Raw genomic sequence first — 21,086 nt, forward strand, 5'->3', positions numbered from 1 at the left:
CCAAATAAATACCATACTTACGCGATTAGACATGCTGCATGACGAACACTTTGTAAAGATCCATTTTGAGGGTTATATTAGCTCTGTGTACTTTGTTTATGCACTGTTAAAGGCAAGCGCGAGCTCCGTGGGCGGGGATCATGAGCATTTAAAGGGGCCGCAGCCCAAATCAGCGCATATTTAATGATGCCCCAATATAGGCAGTTAAAAAAATTAATTAAAAAAAAATCTATGGTGTATTTTGAGCTGAAACTTCACAGACACATTCAGGGGACACCTTAGACTTATATTACATCTTTTAAAAAGATGTTCTACGGCACCTTTAAATAAACCTTACATCTCACGTTTCAAAAGGGCATCTTGCGTTATTATTATTTATTATGAATTTCTTAAATAACCAAACTTCTTCAACATAAGGGCAGATCCCTTGAGCGCAGCTGATGACGCTTTGAAGTTACTTTTGAGTGATCAAGAATATTCCAATGTACAAATAAGCTTTTCTTCGATTATTGCATCCTCATTTTCTTTCTTTGCATCCTTCCCTCGCATCCTATGGGGGGGTGGAGCTGACACGAAGCACCCCCTGACTTTGGTTTGTGTTGTTTTCCACCTTGTGCAAAACTCCAAGCCTGTTGGCCAGATGCAGGTGCACCACAGAGCCCAAAGGTGACCATGAAGGTCTTAGGAATTGCTATAAACTTGATGAAAGTAAAAGGAGCTGCCATAAACTTTCTGAAAAGAATCTAGCCTTTCCTTCTGACAGGTAAGAGTCTAAATGTGAAACATGAAATGTTTGTATTCAATATCTTCAAAAAAGATTGCATGAAGATGTTGTACTGTCGTTCTTCTCATTATTTGTGTGTGCTAAGGTAAGCATCACTACTATTGCTTATACTTAGGTTTAGTTCAAATCTCTAATTTTAAGTTAGGGTTTGATTCTCGATACCAGCAGAAAATGACTGACCTAATCCCCAATCACTCCCGGGCGCCACAGTGAATGGCAGCCCACTGCTCCGGGTGTGTGTTCACTACTCACTACTCCTAATGTGTGTGCACTAACATGGATGGGTTAAATACAGAGGAAAATTGCGAGTATGGGTTACCATACTTGGCCTTCAGGTCACTTCACTATTCACTAAATTGTGTGGCTTATTACAGGAAAAATGTGCTCTTACTTTTCTAAGCTAAGTCGTACAATTTTCATCTGTCGGTGGGTAATAAAATGTGAAAAATACCACATGCCTACATTGAAAGAGGGATCAAAGCCATATCTAGGCTGAATCCCAAATGGCACACTTCTGTGCACTTTTGGTCTTGTGGACTTACAATGGCTGCCGCGTACACGTGTCCCATTCATCATTTTAGGTTTCAGAAGGGTGCTCATGAGTGCCCTATGCGCCCTCGATGGGCACTTCTGCTGAGTCCGCAAGCTAAGCAGAGGACTTTACCCGGCAGTCAAAGGGGCATAGCATCATGAAAGTGCGGAAGTAGAGGAAGACTGTGAGGGTATAAGGTGCCATTTGGGAATTCAGCCCTGTAGACCAGAATATCACAGAGATCTCGATTAGCAGCTTCAGGTGTGTTTGATTAGGATTGGAGCTAAACTCTGCAGGACTTTGTCCCCTTTAGGAGCAGGATTGAACACCCCTGCCCTAGAACACATATAATCACCTGAAACATCTAAGACACTACATAGAAATGCATTAAATACTATTTTCAAGACTTTTGGGTATTGTAGCTGCGAGTTTTGCCCAGGCAAGGACCACTTAAATTTTCTTTGGATAAAGTACAAATATTTGTTACTGCATGTTGTCAGCTCTTTAACAGAAGTACTGTGGACTTTAAGTGTTTCAGTTTTCATTTGCAATTGCTTCTAGTATCTTTGCCTAGTGGCCAATCCAGGGTCATTTGTTTAAAAACATTTTCTCAAGTGTTCACTTAGATTCTCATCTTCCCCCGTCTGTCTGTTTATCTTTCCATATTTGGACCATACAGTCTTTGTTTTCTCATTCTATTTTAAGCAGTCTCTTCAGCTTTTCTCATACTACTCCTTATATTTCTTTCTCCCTTCCATTTCTTTTGCAGCAATCAGAATATTAAAAGAAAAATGGATTCAAAGGTCCAGACAGAATCCTATGTAAATCCTTTCCTTTCCATTCGGTTCATTATTAATCTTGTCAGTATAGTGTGTTGTCTCTGTCCTCTGTTTCCCTGCTTGAAAAGACTCCCCACGCCATTAGCAGATAGTGAGAATTATGTCTGCCGAGGCCTCTGCCAGGAGGACGTTCTCTTGCCAAAAAGTGCTCGGCAGCTGTTGGCAACTAGCTGTTTTTTAGTTGATCTCATTTTGGAGTTTTTTTCCTGCTGCGATCACTTCAGGTGTTGAAAAATGTGTCTCACACAGGGCTGCATGCTAGGCTCATCGACTTCATGGGGTGCCAGAGTCTGTGTATCAGACAAACACATTTCATTAGAAACAGTCCATAGATCATTCAGTTCTCTATTTGCTTAAGGTGACGTATTACTTCTAAAAATGTCTGGCTTCGCTTTTTTAACAAATCCAAAAAGTGCTTGTGTAGCCATAGATTTGTCTGAGCTTATCTTGATGAAATGAGAATGTGAATTTTAAGGTGAAGTGTGCAATTTTAATCTTTTTATCTGGCCCACTAAGCACCATTGGAGCGGGAATACCTGTTTGGATGGTTTCGAGATCGTCATTAGCCATTTCATTAAAGTAAAATTTGGATTATTAAATGGACTTTTCCAGTAAATGTTGTTTTGAACCTCTGACTTAAAATGAACTAAATCAGTTTAAACAATCTATAAAATGTCTTCTTTTGTATTCTGCAGAATTAAGAAAGTCATGAAGGTTTGGAATGACATGACATGAGTAAATGATGAAAGAATCTTCATGTTTTTTTCTTTTAGGATGACCTCCTCGTTCTGTCAGGTTGAAATTTCATATGGATCAAGTTTAATCATATCTCTTGCATGTGATGTTTTTTCTTTTCAAATTGAGCTATTAGTTGAATTCCTAACTATGGAAGCTTGTTTCCGTCAAGAAAGAAAAAAAAAAGGTAATTGCAACTTTTTATCTCACAATTATGACTTTTTTCTCAGAATTGCAAGATATAAACTCACAATTGCATTATAATGTCCAATTGTGAGGGGGAAAAGACTCACAATTACGTTATAAAGTCATAATTGCAAGATATAAACTCACAATGCTGAGTAAACGTCAGAATTGTGAGTTTATATCTCGCAATTCTAATTGTATAGGACGCAATTGCGAGTTTATATCATGCAATTCTGACTTTATAACTCACAATTGTGTTTATATATCGCAATTCTGAGAAATGGCAGAATTGCATGATAAAACTCGCAATTACGTTATAAAGTCATAATTGCAAGATATAAACTCACAATTCTGAGACTTGCTCTGACTTTATAACTCGCAATCGCGTGTTTAAATCTCGGAATTCTGAGAAAAAAAGAGAATTGTGCAATATAAACTCGCAATTGCGAGAAAAAAGTCAGAATTGTTAGATTAAAAAGTCGCAATTACCTTTTTATGTTTTTTTATTTAGTGGCAGAAACAAGCTTCCATACCTAACTGATTATTAGGCTGCATGTTAACATGTTTCTCGAATGACCTGCTAATTTTCAATTCAGTCCAGGCAGGTCTTGTCTGGACCTTGGATCTCTGAACAACAACAACATGGAACTCAGGCAGAAGAGTGTTTAAGAGAATGGAAATTGTTTCAGTGTACCTGAGAAAGTTGTTAAAGGGACTTTGGCATTCAGCAGAGACTTGGCCTATGTGTGCATTCAGACAGAGAGAGAGAACAGGAAAAGAGGAGGGAGGGAAACAGGGGGGCTGAGGAGGCATGAGTGGAATTTGCCTTAAAAGGGGTACGATTTAATAGTCCCACAGGCCACCCTGTCACCCCCAACCCCCCTCCCCTCCTCTCCATCTCTTATCCTCCTTTGAGAAAAGAAAAACGGTCTTCAGGAAAACTGAAAACATACAACAAAAATGGTCTTAGAGAGGCAGAGATAGAGAGTTTGACTCTCGGAGGCCTTATCAGGGTAAATCGTCTCCGAAGGGCCGATTCTGTTCACACAGGTTCTCAGTTACACAGCCTAAGCCCAGCAGCTACACATCAACGCTGCCAACTCGCATACCAGCTCAGCCCAAAGCCCTGCAGAGCTGCGGCTTCCCTTGCTGGTTGTTGTGGTCTGATATGCCATTTCATTTCCTGGTGAATAGTCGTGGTTTCAGCTGGCCTGATCCACAAGAATACTGGGAAAATATGCAAGGAAAAATGAGTGAAATGGATGAGTGAAGTCAAGAGAAGCATGAAGAAACCCTTTTGAGGTTGGAAGATCTGTAAGAGTTGCATGTTCTGCACTGTGGCTCCTGGAGACAATGTATTTTGTTTCTTTTTGTTTGTCTTCATTTCAAAACCATACTTTGATCGTAACTCTAACAAGAGGTCACGTTTTGACGATGATGTGGTGCAAACTGGAAGAAAAAAGAACAATTTCTGGTTCAAAAGAGAGCATGTTTTTTTTCTAGCATTTTGATGTGTAGTCACTAGGGAGTGTTCAGGGTGGTTGCTAGGGCATTGCTAGGGTATTCTGGGTTAATAGGGCTTTGCTAAGTGATTGCTTTTGTGGTCTGGTGTTTTTAGGTGGTTACTAGGGCATTGCTAGGTAAGTGCTAATGTGTTCTGGGTGGTTGCTAGGTGAGTGCTTGAGTCTTCTGGGTGGTTGCTAGTGCGTTACTAGGTGATTGCTAGGGTATTCTGTGTTATTAGGGCAATGCTAATTGATTACTAGATTGTTATGGGTGGTTGCTAGGGCATTGCTAGGGTATTCTGGGTTAATAGGGCTTTGCTAAGTGATTGCTTTGGTGGTCTGGTGTTTTTGGGTGGTTACTAGGGCATTGCTAGGTAATTGCTAATGTGTTCTGGGTTGTTGCTAGGTGAATGCTTGAGTCTTCTGGGTGGTTGCTAGTGCGTTACTAGGTGATTGCTAGGGTATAATTGGTTATTAGGGCATTGCTAAGTGATTACTAGATTGTTATGGGTGGTTGCTAGGGCATTGCTAGGGTATTCTGGGTTAATAGGGCTTTGTTAAGTGATTGCTTTGGTGGTCTGGTGTTTTTAGGTGGTTACTAGGGCATTGCTAGATAATTGCTAATGTGTTCTGGGTGGTTATGTGATTGCTTGAGTCTTCTGGGTGGTTGCTAGTGTGTTACTAGGTGATTGCTAGGTGATTGCTAGGGTATTCTGTGTTATTAGGGCAATGCTAATTGATTACTAGATTGTTATGGGTGGTTGCTAGGGCATTGCTAGGGTATTCTGGGTTAATAGGGCTTTGCTAAGTGATTGCTTTGGTGGTCTGGTGTTTTTAGGTGGTTACTAGGGCATTGCTAGATAATTGCTAATGTGTTCTGGGTGGTTGCTAGGTGAGTGCTTGAGTCTTCTGGGTGGTTGCTAGTGCGTTACTAGGTGATTGCTAGGGTATAATTGGTTATTAGGGCATTGCTAAGTGATTACTAGATTGTTATGGGTGGTTGCTAGGGTATTCTGGGTTAATAGGGCTTTGCTAAGTGATTGCTTTGGTGGTCTGGTGTTTTTAGGTGGTTACTAGGGCATTGCTAGATAATTGCTAATGTGTTCTGGGTGGTTGCTATGTTATTGCTTGAGTCTTTTTGGTGGTTGCTAGTGCGCTACTATGTGACTGACTGACTGCTAGGGTATTCTGGGTTATTAGGGCATTGCTAAGTGTTTGCTTTGGAGGTCTGGTATTTTTGGGTGGTTACTAAGGCATTGCTAATGTGTTCTGGGTTGTTGCTAGGTGATTGTTTGAGTCTTCTGGTGGTTGCTAGGGCATTGCTAGGTTATTCTGGGTTAATAGGGTGTTGCTAAGTGATTGCTTGGGTGTTCTGAGTGGGTGCTATGGCATTGCCTGGTGATTGATAGGTTGTCTTGGGTGGTTACTACAGGGCATTGCTATGTAATTGCTAGCATGTTATGGGTGGTTGCTAGGGCATTGCTATGTGATTCTGGGTTGTTACTAATGTGTAGCTATGTGGTTACTTGGGTGTTCCAAATCTCCATAATATTCTGGTCTCTAGATATGTCTCCGGTCCCTCCTTTAATGAACGTCTATGTCTATGGGAATATATATATATCTATTTTCCCCCATTTTATCATCCACCAGACGAAAATCATAAATCTTATTCCTTAGAAAAGCACTTCCACACCTCTCCTCAACAAGCTGCATGATTTGAAGCATCATTTGATGTTCTCCAAACACTAAAAATGAGCAATTAAGGAAGAAAAGTCAACATACGTCTGTTTACAGTCTGAAAGACAGAGCACTTGAGCACAATAGTGTGTGTGTTTCTGGGAAAAGTAGGGGGTGGGGGCTGATGTCCTCTAGATGTTGGCTTGGCGAGTTGTGTACATTTGGCTGAGCGTACGCGTGCTGCTTTCAAGAGTGCTAATAGATTTTTGATTTAATAGGCATATTCTCACCTTTGTTTACGTATGTGTGCTCACGAGAGACGGATGAGTGTGAACTGGCGAACATGTGTGTGTATTTGAACGAGAGCCAGGAAAAGGGGAAGGGCCTCGAGTGAGCGGACAAAAACAGCTGCTCTTGTGTGCTCGGGAAACCTCATCCAGAGAGAGGGAGAGAGGAGAGACGGACCAGCAGGGTCCAGATCTCTATATGGGTTGCGCCCTGTGTGCGGATAGCTGTGGGGACGAGCCAGATCCAGTACCCGTGAGAGGGTCTGTAAGGAGGGAGAGAGCAAAGTCCAGGGGAAACATGAGGCTGACCAAGGTGGGTACTTGTAGAATTTGATCCAAAGTGATGAGTTCAGAGAACATGTTTGCTTGAGTGCTCCCATGTGGAATGACTGGTGAAACCCATGTGAGGAGCTGGGTTTGTTAATGTCTTAAGGCTCAGTTAAAAGTTTCGCAAGTTGTTGTTATGAGAGAAGTTAGTCCCTTGAAGAGAAGACACCATCAGATGTACAGTATTTGAAATTAGCCTATGTGTCTGTTGTGCAAAAGTATGTTTTATGCTTGCTATTTTGGGTGGCCCCAAGACAAAATAGCCCATTTAAAATTTTGGGTGCTAGATATGATTTGGATCCCTCCTTCAATTTAAGTCTATGGGATGTTTTTTACCCTTTTTTTTTGCACACAATGTGAAAATCATAAGTCTGATCCCTTACAAAGTAATAGCACACCTCTCCTCAAAAAGCAGCATGATTTGAAGTATCATTCATACCCGTGGCACAAATAGCGTGGGATGAGTTACACGCTGAAGTTGAGTACTTAGGATTAGGGGTCTGTTCAGATCCTTGTGTAAGGATAAGCGTTTGTGTTCTGGAGTAACATTGTCTCCCTGATTGTTGACACTGACAAAGAAGGGCTCGAAAACTTGAGGAGGGTTTGATTGTGTGTTTATATGCCTGAGAGTGAAAGTCTGTAATGGTCTGGTCCCTGAGGCTTGTTCACGTGCAGTGCAGTGTGGGAACTTTGAGCCCTCTGTATGATGTCAGAAAGTTGTAGTTGATCCTGGGAATCATTATATGACTTTCTCAGCATTTATGCCACTTTCATATTTCGCTGCATATCTGTCGTCTGTGCCCGAACGCACACATTTTAGGCTTGTCAGTTTGGGATTGCAAAAGAGTCCATTCACTGTCCTGTTGATATTTTAATAGCAAACTTGCATAAGGCAGTGGTTTAGTTTGAATGCTTCCTCCTACTACTGTAACCATAATGTTAGTTTTTACAGGCATTTTTCTTTTTAATACCAGCCCAGTTCTTTTTCTTTTGCTGTGGTTGCAGAGTTTAATGGTAATACTCCTAAATCAGTGCATGATCATGTCACGTAGAAAAGGATTTTGGTCTGCTGATGAGACTATAATGAAACACTGTGTTATGCAAGCATATAACCCGTTTATGATGCTATCTAACAACCAATCTGACGTTCAACTAATGCTTTTTAAGCCCCAGTGGAGCAACCAAGGTTTTGGTGTCTTAGTCAATAGCCCATGGAGATGCTTCATAGATAAACCCTTGCAGGATCTGAACCTACAACCTTTCAGATCCTTAACCCCTAAAGGCTGGCCAAGACTAAGATTTTTTTAAATCTTATCAGATAACGGTTTTGTTCCTATTGTGTGTGGAGAGCCACAACATGACCAAGACAGCACACCACACACTAACAGACTCCATTTACAAACAACTGTGAACACGGGACATCTCGCAGAATCTCTCACAGTCAAATGTGACTTTAGAGTAAACAAACATGGACGACGGGCAAGAAGAAATGGCGATAATAGTGTTTGGACTGCTTTCTACAGAAAAATCACTGAGAATAAAAGAAAGACAAAGGTTTGGATGAAGTCGTGTTATGCTTCCGTCAGCTTGCTTTTTGATTTGGTATCATTTTGTTCCATGTGACAATCTATAGATTGTGTGTGCGTTTGTCCTCAGTGTTCCCCCAACGCAATAGTATTTCTGATTTTAAATATTCAGTGTTGGATTTTTTGAGAACTGTGTGGCCCAACGTTCTTCTGAAGAGATTCAAGTAAGCAATAAGGTGCTCGAGGCTGTGCTGTATCATGAATAAGTCACGGCTGAAGGGCATTGTTAGGCACGATGCGAAGCAGAGTAACCCCCTCAGCCGTCACTTATTCACGACACAGCACTGCTTTTATAAACCGGTTACCATACAATACAAATATTAAAGCCAGGAATATGTATCAATGCAACTTTCATGTAGTAAAGTTTCACTAAAAGTCTTCCTTCCGCCGGAAAAAATAGTCCCTGACTGTGAACAGCAACAGAATTTACATTATTACACCATTAGATGGCAGCAAAGACTGTCTTTATGAGTGTCAGTCAGTAGTGAAGACTTTTATATTGAAAAGACTGAATTGTTGTGAACATGGAACAAGACGCAACTGACAAATGCTTTGACTAGCGCTGTCAGTCACGGGAAAACCCCTTAACTGTTAAAAGGACAAGATAATACATCGGACATTTAAACAGATTTTTTTATTATGAACATAGGACTGACCTGAAGGAAAATGCTAAATCTGAATGCAGGTAATAAACTCACTCACTCGATCTCTTTCTCACAATACTCTTCTACATAATACAGTAAGCTTCAATGAACAATATCAATTGAGAACATACAGTTTATGTTGCTAAGAGTGGTTGCTAAGGGTGTTGTGTAGTGATACACAGAACCGTTGTGGTCGTGTTTTATCATGAATAAAACACAGCTATTGACCAATCAGAATCAAGGACAGGAACTAACCGTTTTATAATCGCTCTTAACAAACCTCACACCACAGGAAAATCTGATAAGATAATTGGGATTTACCTAGGATTGTTGGAAGGGGAAAATTGGGCCCAAAATCATTACGATTATCTTCTAGTGTGTGGGTTCCTTAAACTGCATCCATGTATTACTTACTCGTCACATCAAATCAATCATTTGTGCCCTTGCACTACAAATTGCGTTATTCGTTGCCCTTGCCTATATACTGTTTTTTGTAATTTAACAAAGAGAGGCTTCAGCTTGTCAGAATCTTGCCCTCACTGAGCTGCTATTGTCTTAGCATCACGAATACCAAGACCTCATTCCTGTCTTTGAGTTGTGTTGTTGTGTCATTCTTCTTTGTCTCTAAGGGAGAACGATGCTTCTGGATGGTCACTTTGACATGGAACAGAACTTGGGTTTGGTGAATATGAACTTTGGTATATCTAGGACTTGCACGTAAAGACAGTTTCTCTTCCCTATTTTTCATTTAGTTTTTTTTTTTAATCTTATCTTGCATTTAGATGTTTTTTGTTTTGTTTCTTTTTTTTTATCTTATTTTGCTTTTTTATTTTGTTTTTCATTTCATTTAGTTTTTATCTTATTTTGCATTGTTTTGCTTTTATCTTATGTTTTTTTTTTGTTTTGTTTCATTTTGTTCTGATTTTATCTGGTTTTGTTTTATTTTTTGTTTCATTTAGTTTTGTTTTTTATCTTATATTGCATTTTTTTATTTTATCTTTTTTTTCATTTTTTTTCTTGTTTTTATCTTATTTTGCTTTTGTTTGTTTTATTTTAACAGAGTTTTTTTTTTTGTCGCAATATTTGTGATATTCTCACTTGAGCCAATTCTCCAAACACTGTTGAAGCAGAGTTTTCGAATAACCAAATATTTTTAGTGATGAATCTCTATTGAGAGCATTATTTCAGTCCATTGCTAGTTCTAACCAATGTCTAGTAAACGGCTGTGCATTAATGCGCGTATGAGTTTTCTGTCTTCTCTGCCATCTGAAAACACAGCTGTTCTCAAACTATGCTCTTTGTTTATCTTTGCTCATTGGGACTTATGGCATATTCCTAGAATATCCATGGAATGACAGAAACTTTAACAAGTGCTAGTTTACTGCAGCCATAATCCACAGGCATCCACTACAAACACCGCACAGGAAAACGCCTGGTCAATGCATAAATAGGCTCTGTTTTTCCCACAGCGCAGGAACAGACACTCATGCTTGCTGCTGGTATTAAACATATACAGAGACATAAACATGTTTTTTTTAATCTTTACTTCAACTGATCCTAACATGCAGAAAAAAATATAAACACAAACATGCTTGAAAGTTTGTGCTATGCATATAAATGATACGGCTGGTTAAAGAGAGATGTGCAATTATACCCAGAGCAAGAACACCCCAGTAACCACATAGCAACATGTTTTTAACCACTTGGAACACCTTAGCAACCATTTGGCAACACATTGGCTACTACCCACAAACAATGGAAATCTGGAAGCATTCATCAATCTAATTTTCTACTTTCTATGTTTCTACAGTTTCACATTCCTTCATCCTCATATGAAACAAAACTCTAAACTCAGATTAGGACACACACCTCCAGTGTATCTATATATTCTCAGAAGAAGATGGTCAGGCATCAGGGTGTTACTCTGACAGAGTGAGGATGCGTGTGTAGTGAGGGAACATGAGAAAAATCATGTGTGCAATGAGGAATGTGAACTGGAAACACTTGAAAGGAAAAGGAAAGCCATCCCCGTCCTTTTAGTGCCACTTCATCAAAGCACGAGTGTGCTGGGGTCACAAAAACAAATCTCTGAAATCCCTGTTTGCTTTCCTTCACTGTTCTGAATACCGCCCTGACATCTGCCCGCTGCAGAGTTTGTGGAGTACTGTAAATGTTTTGGGAGCGAGTTGGGAAATGGGCAGAGAATGAGAAGAGGGATATGATTCAGCGTTTCATAAAAGGCATAAAAATCAGTGTAAATATTGAGTGTTTCTACTACTATTTTAATGTCCCAGGGGTTGATTTTTATTGAAGAAGTCAGCTTTTATTTTTGAAAAAAAAAAGACCATTTATGAAATATACCAGAGTCTACCATTTTTTTTTTCTGTTTTCAAATGTCTTAATGCATAGATTTTGTTTTACCCTTGTCCCAAACCCAGACTTCTTTATATACACTGCTCAAAAAACTTAAAGGAACACTTTGAAAACACATCAGATCTCAATGGGGAAAAAATATCATGCTGGATATACTGATATGGAATGGGTAATGTGTTAGGAACGAAAGGATTCCACATCGTTTGATAGAAGTGAAAATGATCAACCTACAGAGGACTGAATTCAAACACACCGTGAAAATCAAAGTGAAAAAATGATGCAGCAGCCTAGTTGATTTTGTTGAAATTTCATTGCAGCAACTCAAAATGGTAGTTTGTATGGCCCCCATGTGCTTGTATGCATGCCTGACAACGTCGGGGCAAGCTCCTAATGAGACGACAGATGCTGTCCTGGGGTATTTCCTCCCAGATCTGGACCAGGGCATCACTGAGCTCCTGGACAGTCTGAGGTGCAACCTGGCAGTGTCGGATGGACCGAAACATAATGTCCCAGAGGAGTTCTGTTGGATTTAGGTCAGGCGAGTGTGGGGGCCATTCAATGGTATCAATTCCTACATCCTCCAGGAACTGTCTGCATACTCTCGCCACATGAGGCTGGGCACCAGGAGGAACCCAGGATCCACTGCACCAGTGTAGGGTCTGACAATGGCCCAAGGATTTCATCCCGATACCTAATGGCAGTCCCTGCATGGAAATGGCTCCCCAGACCATCTCTGACCCCAAACCGGTCATGCTGAATGAAGTTACAGGCAGCATAACATTCTCCACGGCTTCTCCAGACCCTTTCAAGTCTGTCACATGTGCTCAGAGTGAACCTGCTCTCATCTGTGAAAAGCACTGGCGGTCCTGCCAATTCTGGTGTTCAATGGCAAATGCCAATCGAGCTCCACGGTGCCGGGCAGTGAGCACAGGGCCCACTTGAGGATGTCGGGCCCTCAGGCCACCCTCATGAAGTCTGTTTGTGATTGTTTGGTCAGAGACATTCACACTAGTGGCCTGCTGGAGATCATTTTGTAGGGCTCTGGCAGTGTTCATCCTGTTCCTCCTTGCACAAAACAGCAGACACCGGTCCTGCTGATGGGTTAAGGACCTTCTACAGCCCTGTCCAACTCTCCTAGAGTAACTGCCTGTCTCCTGGAATCTCCTCCATGCTCTTGAGACTGTGCTGGGAGACACAGCAAACCTTCTGTCAATGGCATGTATTGATGTGCCATCCTGGAGGAGTTGGACTGCCTGTGCAACCTCTGTAGGGTCCAGGTATCGCCTCATGCTACCAGTAGTGACACTGACCCTAGCCAAATGCAAAACTAGTGAAAAACAGTCAGAAAAGATGAGTAGGGGAAAAAATGTCACCTGTAAAACCATTCCTGTTTTGGGGGTCGTCTCATTGTTGCCCATCTAGTGCACCTGTTTACCAAAGACACAAAAGTGCCAGTGAAGAGCTTCAGATTAAATATGAGACTCATATCAACATAATCAACATAAATATCACTTGTGAACTGAATATTTTAGTGTGCATCATTTGCAATCAAGCTATAATGTTGTCAAATTATGCATACAAATATTATTTGATATTTTATTTAGGATACATACAATGGCTGAGGCTAATTTGACAGCTAGAATTGTATTTTTAAAAATGTTAAAAATGTAATTTCCACCACAGAAATCCTTTAAACACAAGACATTATTTGAGATTTGACGGAATTGACACCGTGGCGGAAATGGTCATGGCATGATCATTCTTTTCTGTACTTTGTTAGATATTGTTAGTGGACAAACAGCAAAGTGTTATTTAAAATCAAAGTATTTTTAGTGAGTTCATTTTCTATAAGTGGCTGTTTCTCTGGAGTCTACACTCTTGATTCTTCATATTTAGTTTCCAGCATGCCTCTTCTTTGACTCCCTCTACTCTACCCCCGACATTCAGTCCGTCCTGCCTCAGTCTCTCTCACTCTCTATCTCCATCATCTATTTCTCTCCCTCAATCCACAGCTGTATTTAATCAGCCTTTGGCTCTTTTGTACCCAGTCATTCCTGCACTCACCCCTCCCTCCATTTCCTCTTTCTACATGTTCTCATCTCTCTCTCTCTCTCTCTCTCAGCATCCTCCTCTTTTTTAAATTATGTTTGTTCTCCCTCTAACATTCCATCCAAAACTGTTGGTCAACATTACATCACCACACGACAAATATGTGTTTCACTACATTCAAAGCGCATTCATTTGAAAAGGGCCTAAAATGTAAACACGTCTACACGTTAACTTAGCCACAGGTGTTTCTAAATATCCAGAACTTCCTGTTTTGTTATTTTGAGTGATTTTAGGTGTTGCGGTAACACAAGTCTCCTCTGTGCGGCAGAAACTTGGCTCCATTGAAGCATGGTTCCACCTCCACAGCTGGGGGTGCTGTGAGGAATGATCCTGCTCCATTTCACCCCACACGGGTGTGTTTGCTTCTCCATAGCAGAAACTCCTTCAAATCAACCCTTTTTTTCACTTTTGCCCTCACAGTTCCTTGGTTGTAATTACAAGCTAGATTTTTTTCTGAAAATGTGAGAGGTGTTTACCTGTGCAAAACTTGTTGCTATGATGCTGTGGTATAGAGTGCATTCGTGCCCGTCCACTTTTTCAGCGGCGTTGGTTCTGGAAATATTTTTTTCCATTAATGTCTCCCATAGGGATTTCAAAAAACTCTTTGTTAAAGTGTTATATAAGCCATGAACCAAGTCATCCAGCTACGAGGTGAATCACATTACAAACTTTGATTTGAAGCAAAAAAGTGTTTGAAAATCGGACAAAAATACAAAGACGTACTTAATGGCTTTAGTGAGGGAAAGAACTACAATCCCATGAAGCATTGTGAACAACATAATCGATGGAAAAATATATACTCATTTAAAAATTTTGATATACTGTATTAAAACAATATATTTTAAGTTTATTGCAAAATATGCATGTATTCAAATATTTTTAAAAGCATAATGAGATTGACTTGTCATTTGCGTGCTTTATGAGAGTGGGCGGAACTAGCGAGATATTTTGGCGCGTTTTGCTGTTTTGACTGTAATTGGTGGAATTTTCTGGAAATGCAGTTTTAGACCAGGAATTCCACTGTTAAACATGATTGTTTTTAAACATATGTTGAAATAATGTTGGTTAACGGCTTCAATAGAAACAGTTAGTATCAATTAACAGCCTTGTATCTCACAGTTGGTCTGTCTTTAAAGGTTTAAAGTTATCGTTAAAAATTAATTTCCCAATGGAGAAAATGAATACATCCTTTACTTCCAGAGCCCGACTGTTTCACTCTATTGTTGGTAGTTGCCAAGGCGTTGTTATGTGGTTGCTAAGATGTTCTGAGGGCATTTATTGCGTTGCTATGCAGTTGTTAGGGTGTTCTCTTGTGCTCACTAAAGCTGCATTTATTTTTTCAGAAATATTGTAAAAAAAAAAAAAAAAAAAAAACGTAATATTGTGAAATATTATAAATTTTAATTAACTGTTTTCTATTTCAATATATTTTTAAATGTAATTTACTCCTGTCATCAAAGCTGAATTTTCAGCATCATTACTCCAGTCTTCAGTGTCACATGATCCTTCAGAAATCATTCTAATATGCTGATTTGATGCTCAAGAAACATTTATTATTATTATCAATATTGAAAACAGTTGTGCTGCTTATTTTGTGTGTGTGTGTGTGTATGAAAACCATGATATTTTTTTTCAGGATTCTTTGATTTGAAGTTTCAAAAGAATAAGATTTATTTGAAATCTTTTTAACAATTTTTTTCTTTACAGTCACTTTCCATATGAATTTAAAGGGTTAGTTCACCCAAAAATGAATATTCATCCCAAAAATTCTGTCATTTATTACTCTCCCTCATGTTGTTTTTCACCCGTAAGACCTTCGTTCATCTTCAGAACGCAAATTAAGATATTTTTGATGAAATCCGATGGCTCAGTGAGGCCTCCATTGACAGCAAGATAATTAACACTTTCAATGTCCAGAAAGTTACTAAAGACATATTTAAAACAGTTGATGTGACTACAGTGGTTCAACCTTAATGTTATGAAGTGACATGAGAATACTTTTTGTGCGCCAAAAAAAACCCCAAAATAACGACTTTATTCAACAATATCTAGTGATGGGTGATTTCAAAACACTGCTTCATGAAGCTTCGAAGCTTTACGAATCTTTTGTTTCGAATTAGTGGTTCGGAGCACCAAAGTCACATGATTTCAGTAAATGAGGCTTCGTTACATCATAATTGTTTCAAAATTTCAATGGTTCACCACTGGGGGGCGTGACTTTGGTAGTTTGATACATGCTCTGAATCACTGATTCGAAACAAGAGATTCGTAAAGCTTCATGAAGCAGTGTTTTGAAATCACCCATCACTAGATATTGTTGAATAAAGTCATTATTTTGTTTTTTTGGCGCACAAAAAGTATTCTCGTTGCTTCATAAAATTAAAGTTGAACCACTGTAGTCACATGATCTGTTTTAAATATGTCTTTATTGAACACATAAATGATCTTGCTGTCAATGCAGGCCTCACTGAGCCATCGGATTTCATCAAAAATATCTTAATTTATGTTCTGAAGATGAACGAAGGTCTTACAGGTGTGGAACGACATGAGGGTGAGGAATTAATGACATTATTTTCATAACCCTTTAATGCACCCTTGCTCAATACAAGTATCGATTTCTTTACAAAAAAAAAAAAAAAAACAGATCCTAAACTTTTAAATTGTATGTAAAATTATGGGATTTTCTGCCCGTTTCATTATCTGACAGGTGAAAATCACACATCATACTTTTTTTTAATTTAGAAAGATCCAAAAAAATATATATATATATTTAAACTGCTTTTTGAAGCAGAGTGAAATAAGCACAACAATTGTCTATGTAAAAACTTCTTAAAATAATTTTAAATATTTTCCCAAAGTACGCAAATAGTTTATAAAGAATATATTTAAATATACTGTAGATGATAATATATCTGCCCAGTTTTTTTCATCTAAATCATACGTCTGATTGCTTCGAGTAGCACACCTCTCCTCCACAGCTCCACATGATCTGAGGCATCTCTAACAGCACAAACACATGGGGAGAGTTTGGCAGTTTGGTGGCTTTGTTTAAATCGCTAACCTTAAATATGAGGACTAGAACAGAGAGACAGAAAAGAGAGAGCATGCACAGGAAATGCATAAGAAGGGAACTCCATTTATTATGTTTAAAAGTGAATTACAGACAAAGAAATCTCTTTCTTCGTCTCTCCTGGTGCTGTAAACAGCATATATTCATATGCACATGGCTTGGCGAGTGGGACGGGACATGATGTTTCTCTCATGTTCACAGTCTGTCTGCTCCAGGGCCCCTCTCTCCCCAACCATGTGCCCTCCACATCCTGTCTGCACACACTCTCCCATGGCCTGTGTGTCAGTCTTTACCCTTTCTCACTCACTCTCCCTAATTGGATTGTATATCATTTCCCCTCCCCACCTAACACTCATGCTTTTTCCTTTTCTATTTCTTCCCCTTGCCCTTTCCCATCCCTTTCCATGTGCTGCATTCACGCCACTTACTGTAAATTAAGCTCTGTATGCTTTCGAATCACTCTGATGTCACAGATGGGTCTGCACAGCGCCTCTTCAGGTCGAACACACCTTAAATCTGCAGTGGTCAGGTGGTACAAGCTGTAAATGTTAAACACATTGTAATTACAAGTTCTACAAGCAGCACGTGAAGGCTTTTTACAGTTCAGAATCATTACGGTAATTATGACTTGGCGTGAACCTCCTTTTCTTTCCTGTCATCCCTCATTTTACATTTTTTTGTAAAATTAATACATTGATTAACTTCAAATCTTCTCTTCTTATGTTTTGTAATATATGGCATGGCTAGTAAAAAGTCTAAACATATTTATAATAGCTTACATTATAAACCTTATATAGACTCATAATCGACTTCTATAGACCTTCTATTTTATTTTTTAACAGAATAATCAAATGTAGAAATGATTGGCCGTGCATCAGGTCAGGAAAAAAAAATTCCACCAAAAGTTGCTCCAGATTTTTAAAAAGCGTCATAAAACAATTCCTGCATAGTAAATTACTCTGTTTTTACTTACTTTAAAATTATATAATACAAGATTATACGTTTTTTGAATCAATCCCACAATTCATTATTTCAGACAATTCACAAACATTCATTACTCAGGCTAATTCATATAAACATTCAATAATACACTGCTTATTTATATTCGTTTGGATGTTTAATATGTCAGTCGTTACGAATTCTGTTTATACGGAACTTGTTTCCTAAATGCATTACTCACACACACTCACACACAGCCTTTACACAGTGTTTGTATGAGGCTTCAGTGCTAGAAATCACAGTCCCTGCTTGGCTTTGTGATTCCAGCACATTTGTGTTTATTCTGCTCGTGAACTGATGGACTGCATTCATCACTTAGATTTAAGGCCATTCATTATGATCATGTAGTGTTTGAAAATGTTTAATTGGAAACATAAAAAAAAAATGAACAAACTTGGCTGTTTCAAAATTGAGTCTAGGATATGTTCGGTATGGGACGAACACAACGTTTTTATTGCGTGTTTATACCTTACATCTTTTCAAAAATGCATCAAAAGCGACGCTTTATGCATTTTAAGGGCATTTAAATACTACTAAAATGGTTAGTTCAGCCAAAAATGAAAATAATGTCATTAATTACTCACCCTCATGTCGTTCCACACCCGTAAGACCTTCGTTCATCTTCGGAACACAAATTAAGATATTTTTGATGAAATCAGATGGCTCAGCGAGGCCTGCATTCACAGCAATGACATTTCCTCTCTCAAGATCCATAAAGCTACTAAAAACATATTTAAATCAGTTCATGTGAGTTCAGTGTTTCTACCTTAATGTTATACAGCGATGAGAATATTTTTTGTGCACCAAAAAAACAAGCCATCGGATTTCGTCAAAAATATCTTAATTTGTGTTCTGAAGATGAATGAAGGTCTTAGGGTGTTGAACGACATGAGGGTGAGCAATAAATGACAGAATTTTAATTTTTGGGTGAACTAACCCTCTATACATCATGCATCTCTTGTGAATGCGACTGCAGATGTAACTCCATTTGTGACCACTGGATGCCGCTATTGCGCTTTCAATAGTTCTTTCAAAGTGACACTTTTTGGCGGACAAATATGAAGCACCAAACTAATACCTGACGAATCGCTGTAAAAACATCCAAATGCTTGAAATCATCTGTTAATCCTAAATTATTTGCCTTTGTATATGCATCCGTACTGTAGAGGCAATCATGTGTGGAACATTAGAGCTATAAATAAAGAGCTAAATAAATAAATAAATTCCATAATTGCCCTGTTGTTTGCAAAGTTGTTTATTTATTTATTTATTGGTGTTCCTGTTGTATAAGAGAGGACATCCTGACCTAATGTGATGTTATATAATATAATATAAAATATGTAGATTATAGAATTAAGTCATAATTAAATGTTTGAATATTCTAAGCAAAAACTGTGATAAATGTCTAAATGCATATGCTGTTAAATGTCAAGCTATATAATGAAAGATGTATTGCAGAACACGCTACATTCATAAAGACAGAGGCGCGTCTCATTTGCATGCCATCCAATCAACATTCGATTCGACAGGATGCAGCCAATCAGAAAAGTTTGCTTCCAGTAACAACATTCCACAGTGTTCTTTTCCCGCTGTAACTCCTCCCACACTGCCAGACTCAGAGTTACTGAGAGTAAAGAAAACAACTCCATCAGTAGTCGAGCGCCTCTCCATTGAATCATTGGGAATGTAGCACATGAAATCTTTCAGGAAACCTTTTTTAGCTGGAATTTTCTCCAACAACATGAGTAAGGTAAAGAATTCTCATTCAGTATAGATACAAGATTACATGTCTAGAGGTCCTGAATGTCAAGAAGAAGAAAAAAAAAAAAAAAACAGTTTAAATGAGATGTAATTAGATCTATTTCGTGTAAATGACTCTATTAAATGTTATTGCATCCATGTTATTCAAATAATATGTTGGGAGCAACACTGATCTGATGCGTAGTTTTCTCTATTATATGTTAGAGCATCCTATAGGTGAGTGCTTGTGAGAAAAGCCTACTCTAGTTTGTGTTTTTATCTGTAATAAGATGCAACAGTTTTGCATCCTGATATCCCATATGGTAATTAAACACACTTGTATAATATGGACTTTAAAATGGAAGATTGCTGGTACTGCTGCTGCTCTCTGAGCGTGCACGCTTTCCATGTTCTCTATCACAGCAAAACAGCATGAAGCATGTCAGACAAGATGCACAACAGGCAGCATGAGGGAAGTCTCTTTCTCTTTCTGTAGGGACAGAGATCACACGCCTTACATAACCACTAATGAAAGCCGTATAAAACTCTTAAAACTTTTATCACTCTGCTAATTAAGTCTGGCAAGAACTAATTTGAGCCCAGCGTTTGAGTTTGGATGTTGTATGTCGTCGATGAAAGTCTGAGGAAACGCATACCTTTGGTTTTTCCCACTCTTTGCCAGGGGTGAAACTGCACTGAAAACTGGAGCAGAAAGAAAGAGTCATCATATGACTTCACGAGCTGGTAACTAATAGTAACTGCGTCATCATGCATTAAACGCCTCGCTAGAGACAACGGCTGCGTCTCAAAACATAGTGAGCTCACTTCATAGACAGCATTAGAGCATATATTAACCTGCACTACGATTTTTTGGTCCCACTTTATATTAAGTGGCCTTAACTACTATGTACTTACATTTAAATTAATCATTTGATACAATGCACTATGTTTTTATATTTTAAAAACACATGTCTGTAATTAATTTCTGTAATTACATTTATAATTACACTGTTGACCCATCCTTACTTACCCCTACCCTTAAACCTACCCATACCCACTCGGGTCATCTAATCAGAGACTCTTGAATATCCCTAAATCAAGGTTAAAATGTAGGGGGGGGGCCGTGCCTTTTCTGTAGTTGGTCCTAGACTCTAGAATGATTTGCCCATTTCAATAAGACAGGCTCCATCTCTGTCTGTTTTTAAATTTAAGTTGAAAACATATTTGTTTGATAAGTCATATAATACATGTTGAAGCACCCTTACATTGTCTTTTATTGTTATCTTTTAATGCTGAAGCACCAATTTTAGTCTATTTTATGGTATGTTCTTACAATTTCTCTGTGTATGTGTTTTATTGCTTAATAATTTTTTTGTCTTTTTACTTACTGTGTTTTTCTGTGTTTTTAGCTATTGTAAAGCACATTGGACAACATAGATTGTATTTAATTGTGCTATATATAAATTGCCATTGCCATACCACCAAACCTTACCCGTATCCTTACTACTCAATAGCAGCAAAAGTGTTTTGCAATTCAATATGAACCCAATACGTACATTGTACTTATTTTTTGATGTATGTACATAGTAGTTAAGGCCACTTGATATAAAGTGAGACCGATTTTTTTTTTTTAAGTTATATTTTTGATAACATATATTTGAGTTTAACTGATCTAATTTTATGACTCTGGAAA

General features: G+C 38.6%; 1 long non-coding RNA gene across 1 annotated transcript; it reads right to left on the reverse strand.

The window, feature by feature from the left end:
* Positions 1-263: 263 nt before the first annotated feature.
* Positions 264-20,172, reverse strand: LOC125260801. The gene is made up of 3 exons (XR_007183129.1): positions 20,050-20,172; positions 17,083-17,193; positions 264-2,445 (listed from the first exon to the last, which is right to left on the reverse strand). It is a non-coding gene; the product is annotated as an uncharacterized LOC125260801 (long non-coding RNA).
* Between the last annotated feature and the right edge of the window lie 914 nt (positions 20,173-21,086).

The sequence above is a fragment of the Megalobrama amblycephala genome, linkage group LG24, assembly GCF_018812025.1.
Source record: "Megalobrama amblycephala isolate DHTTF-2021 linkage group LG24, ASM1881202v1, whole genome shotgun sequence".
NCBI classification, from domain to species: domain Eukaryota; kingdom Metazoa; phylum Chordata; class Actinopteri; order Cypriniformes; family Xenocyprididae; genus Megalobrama; species Megalobrama amblycephala.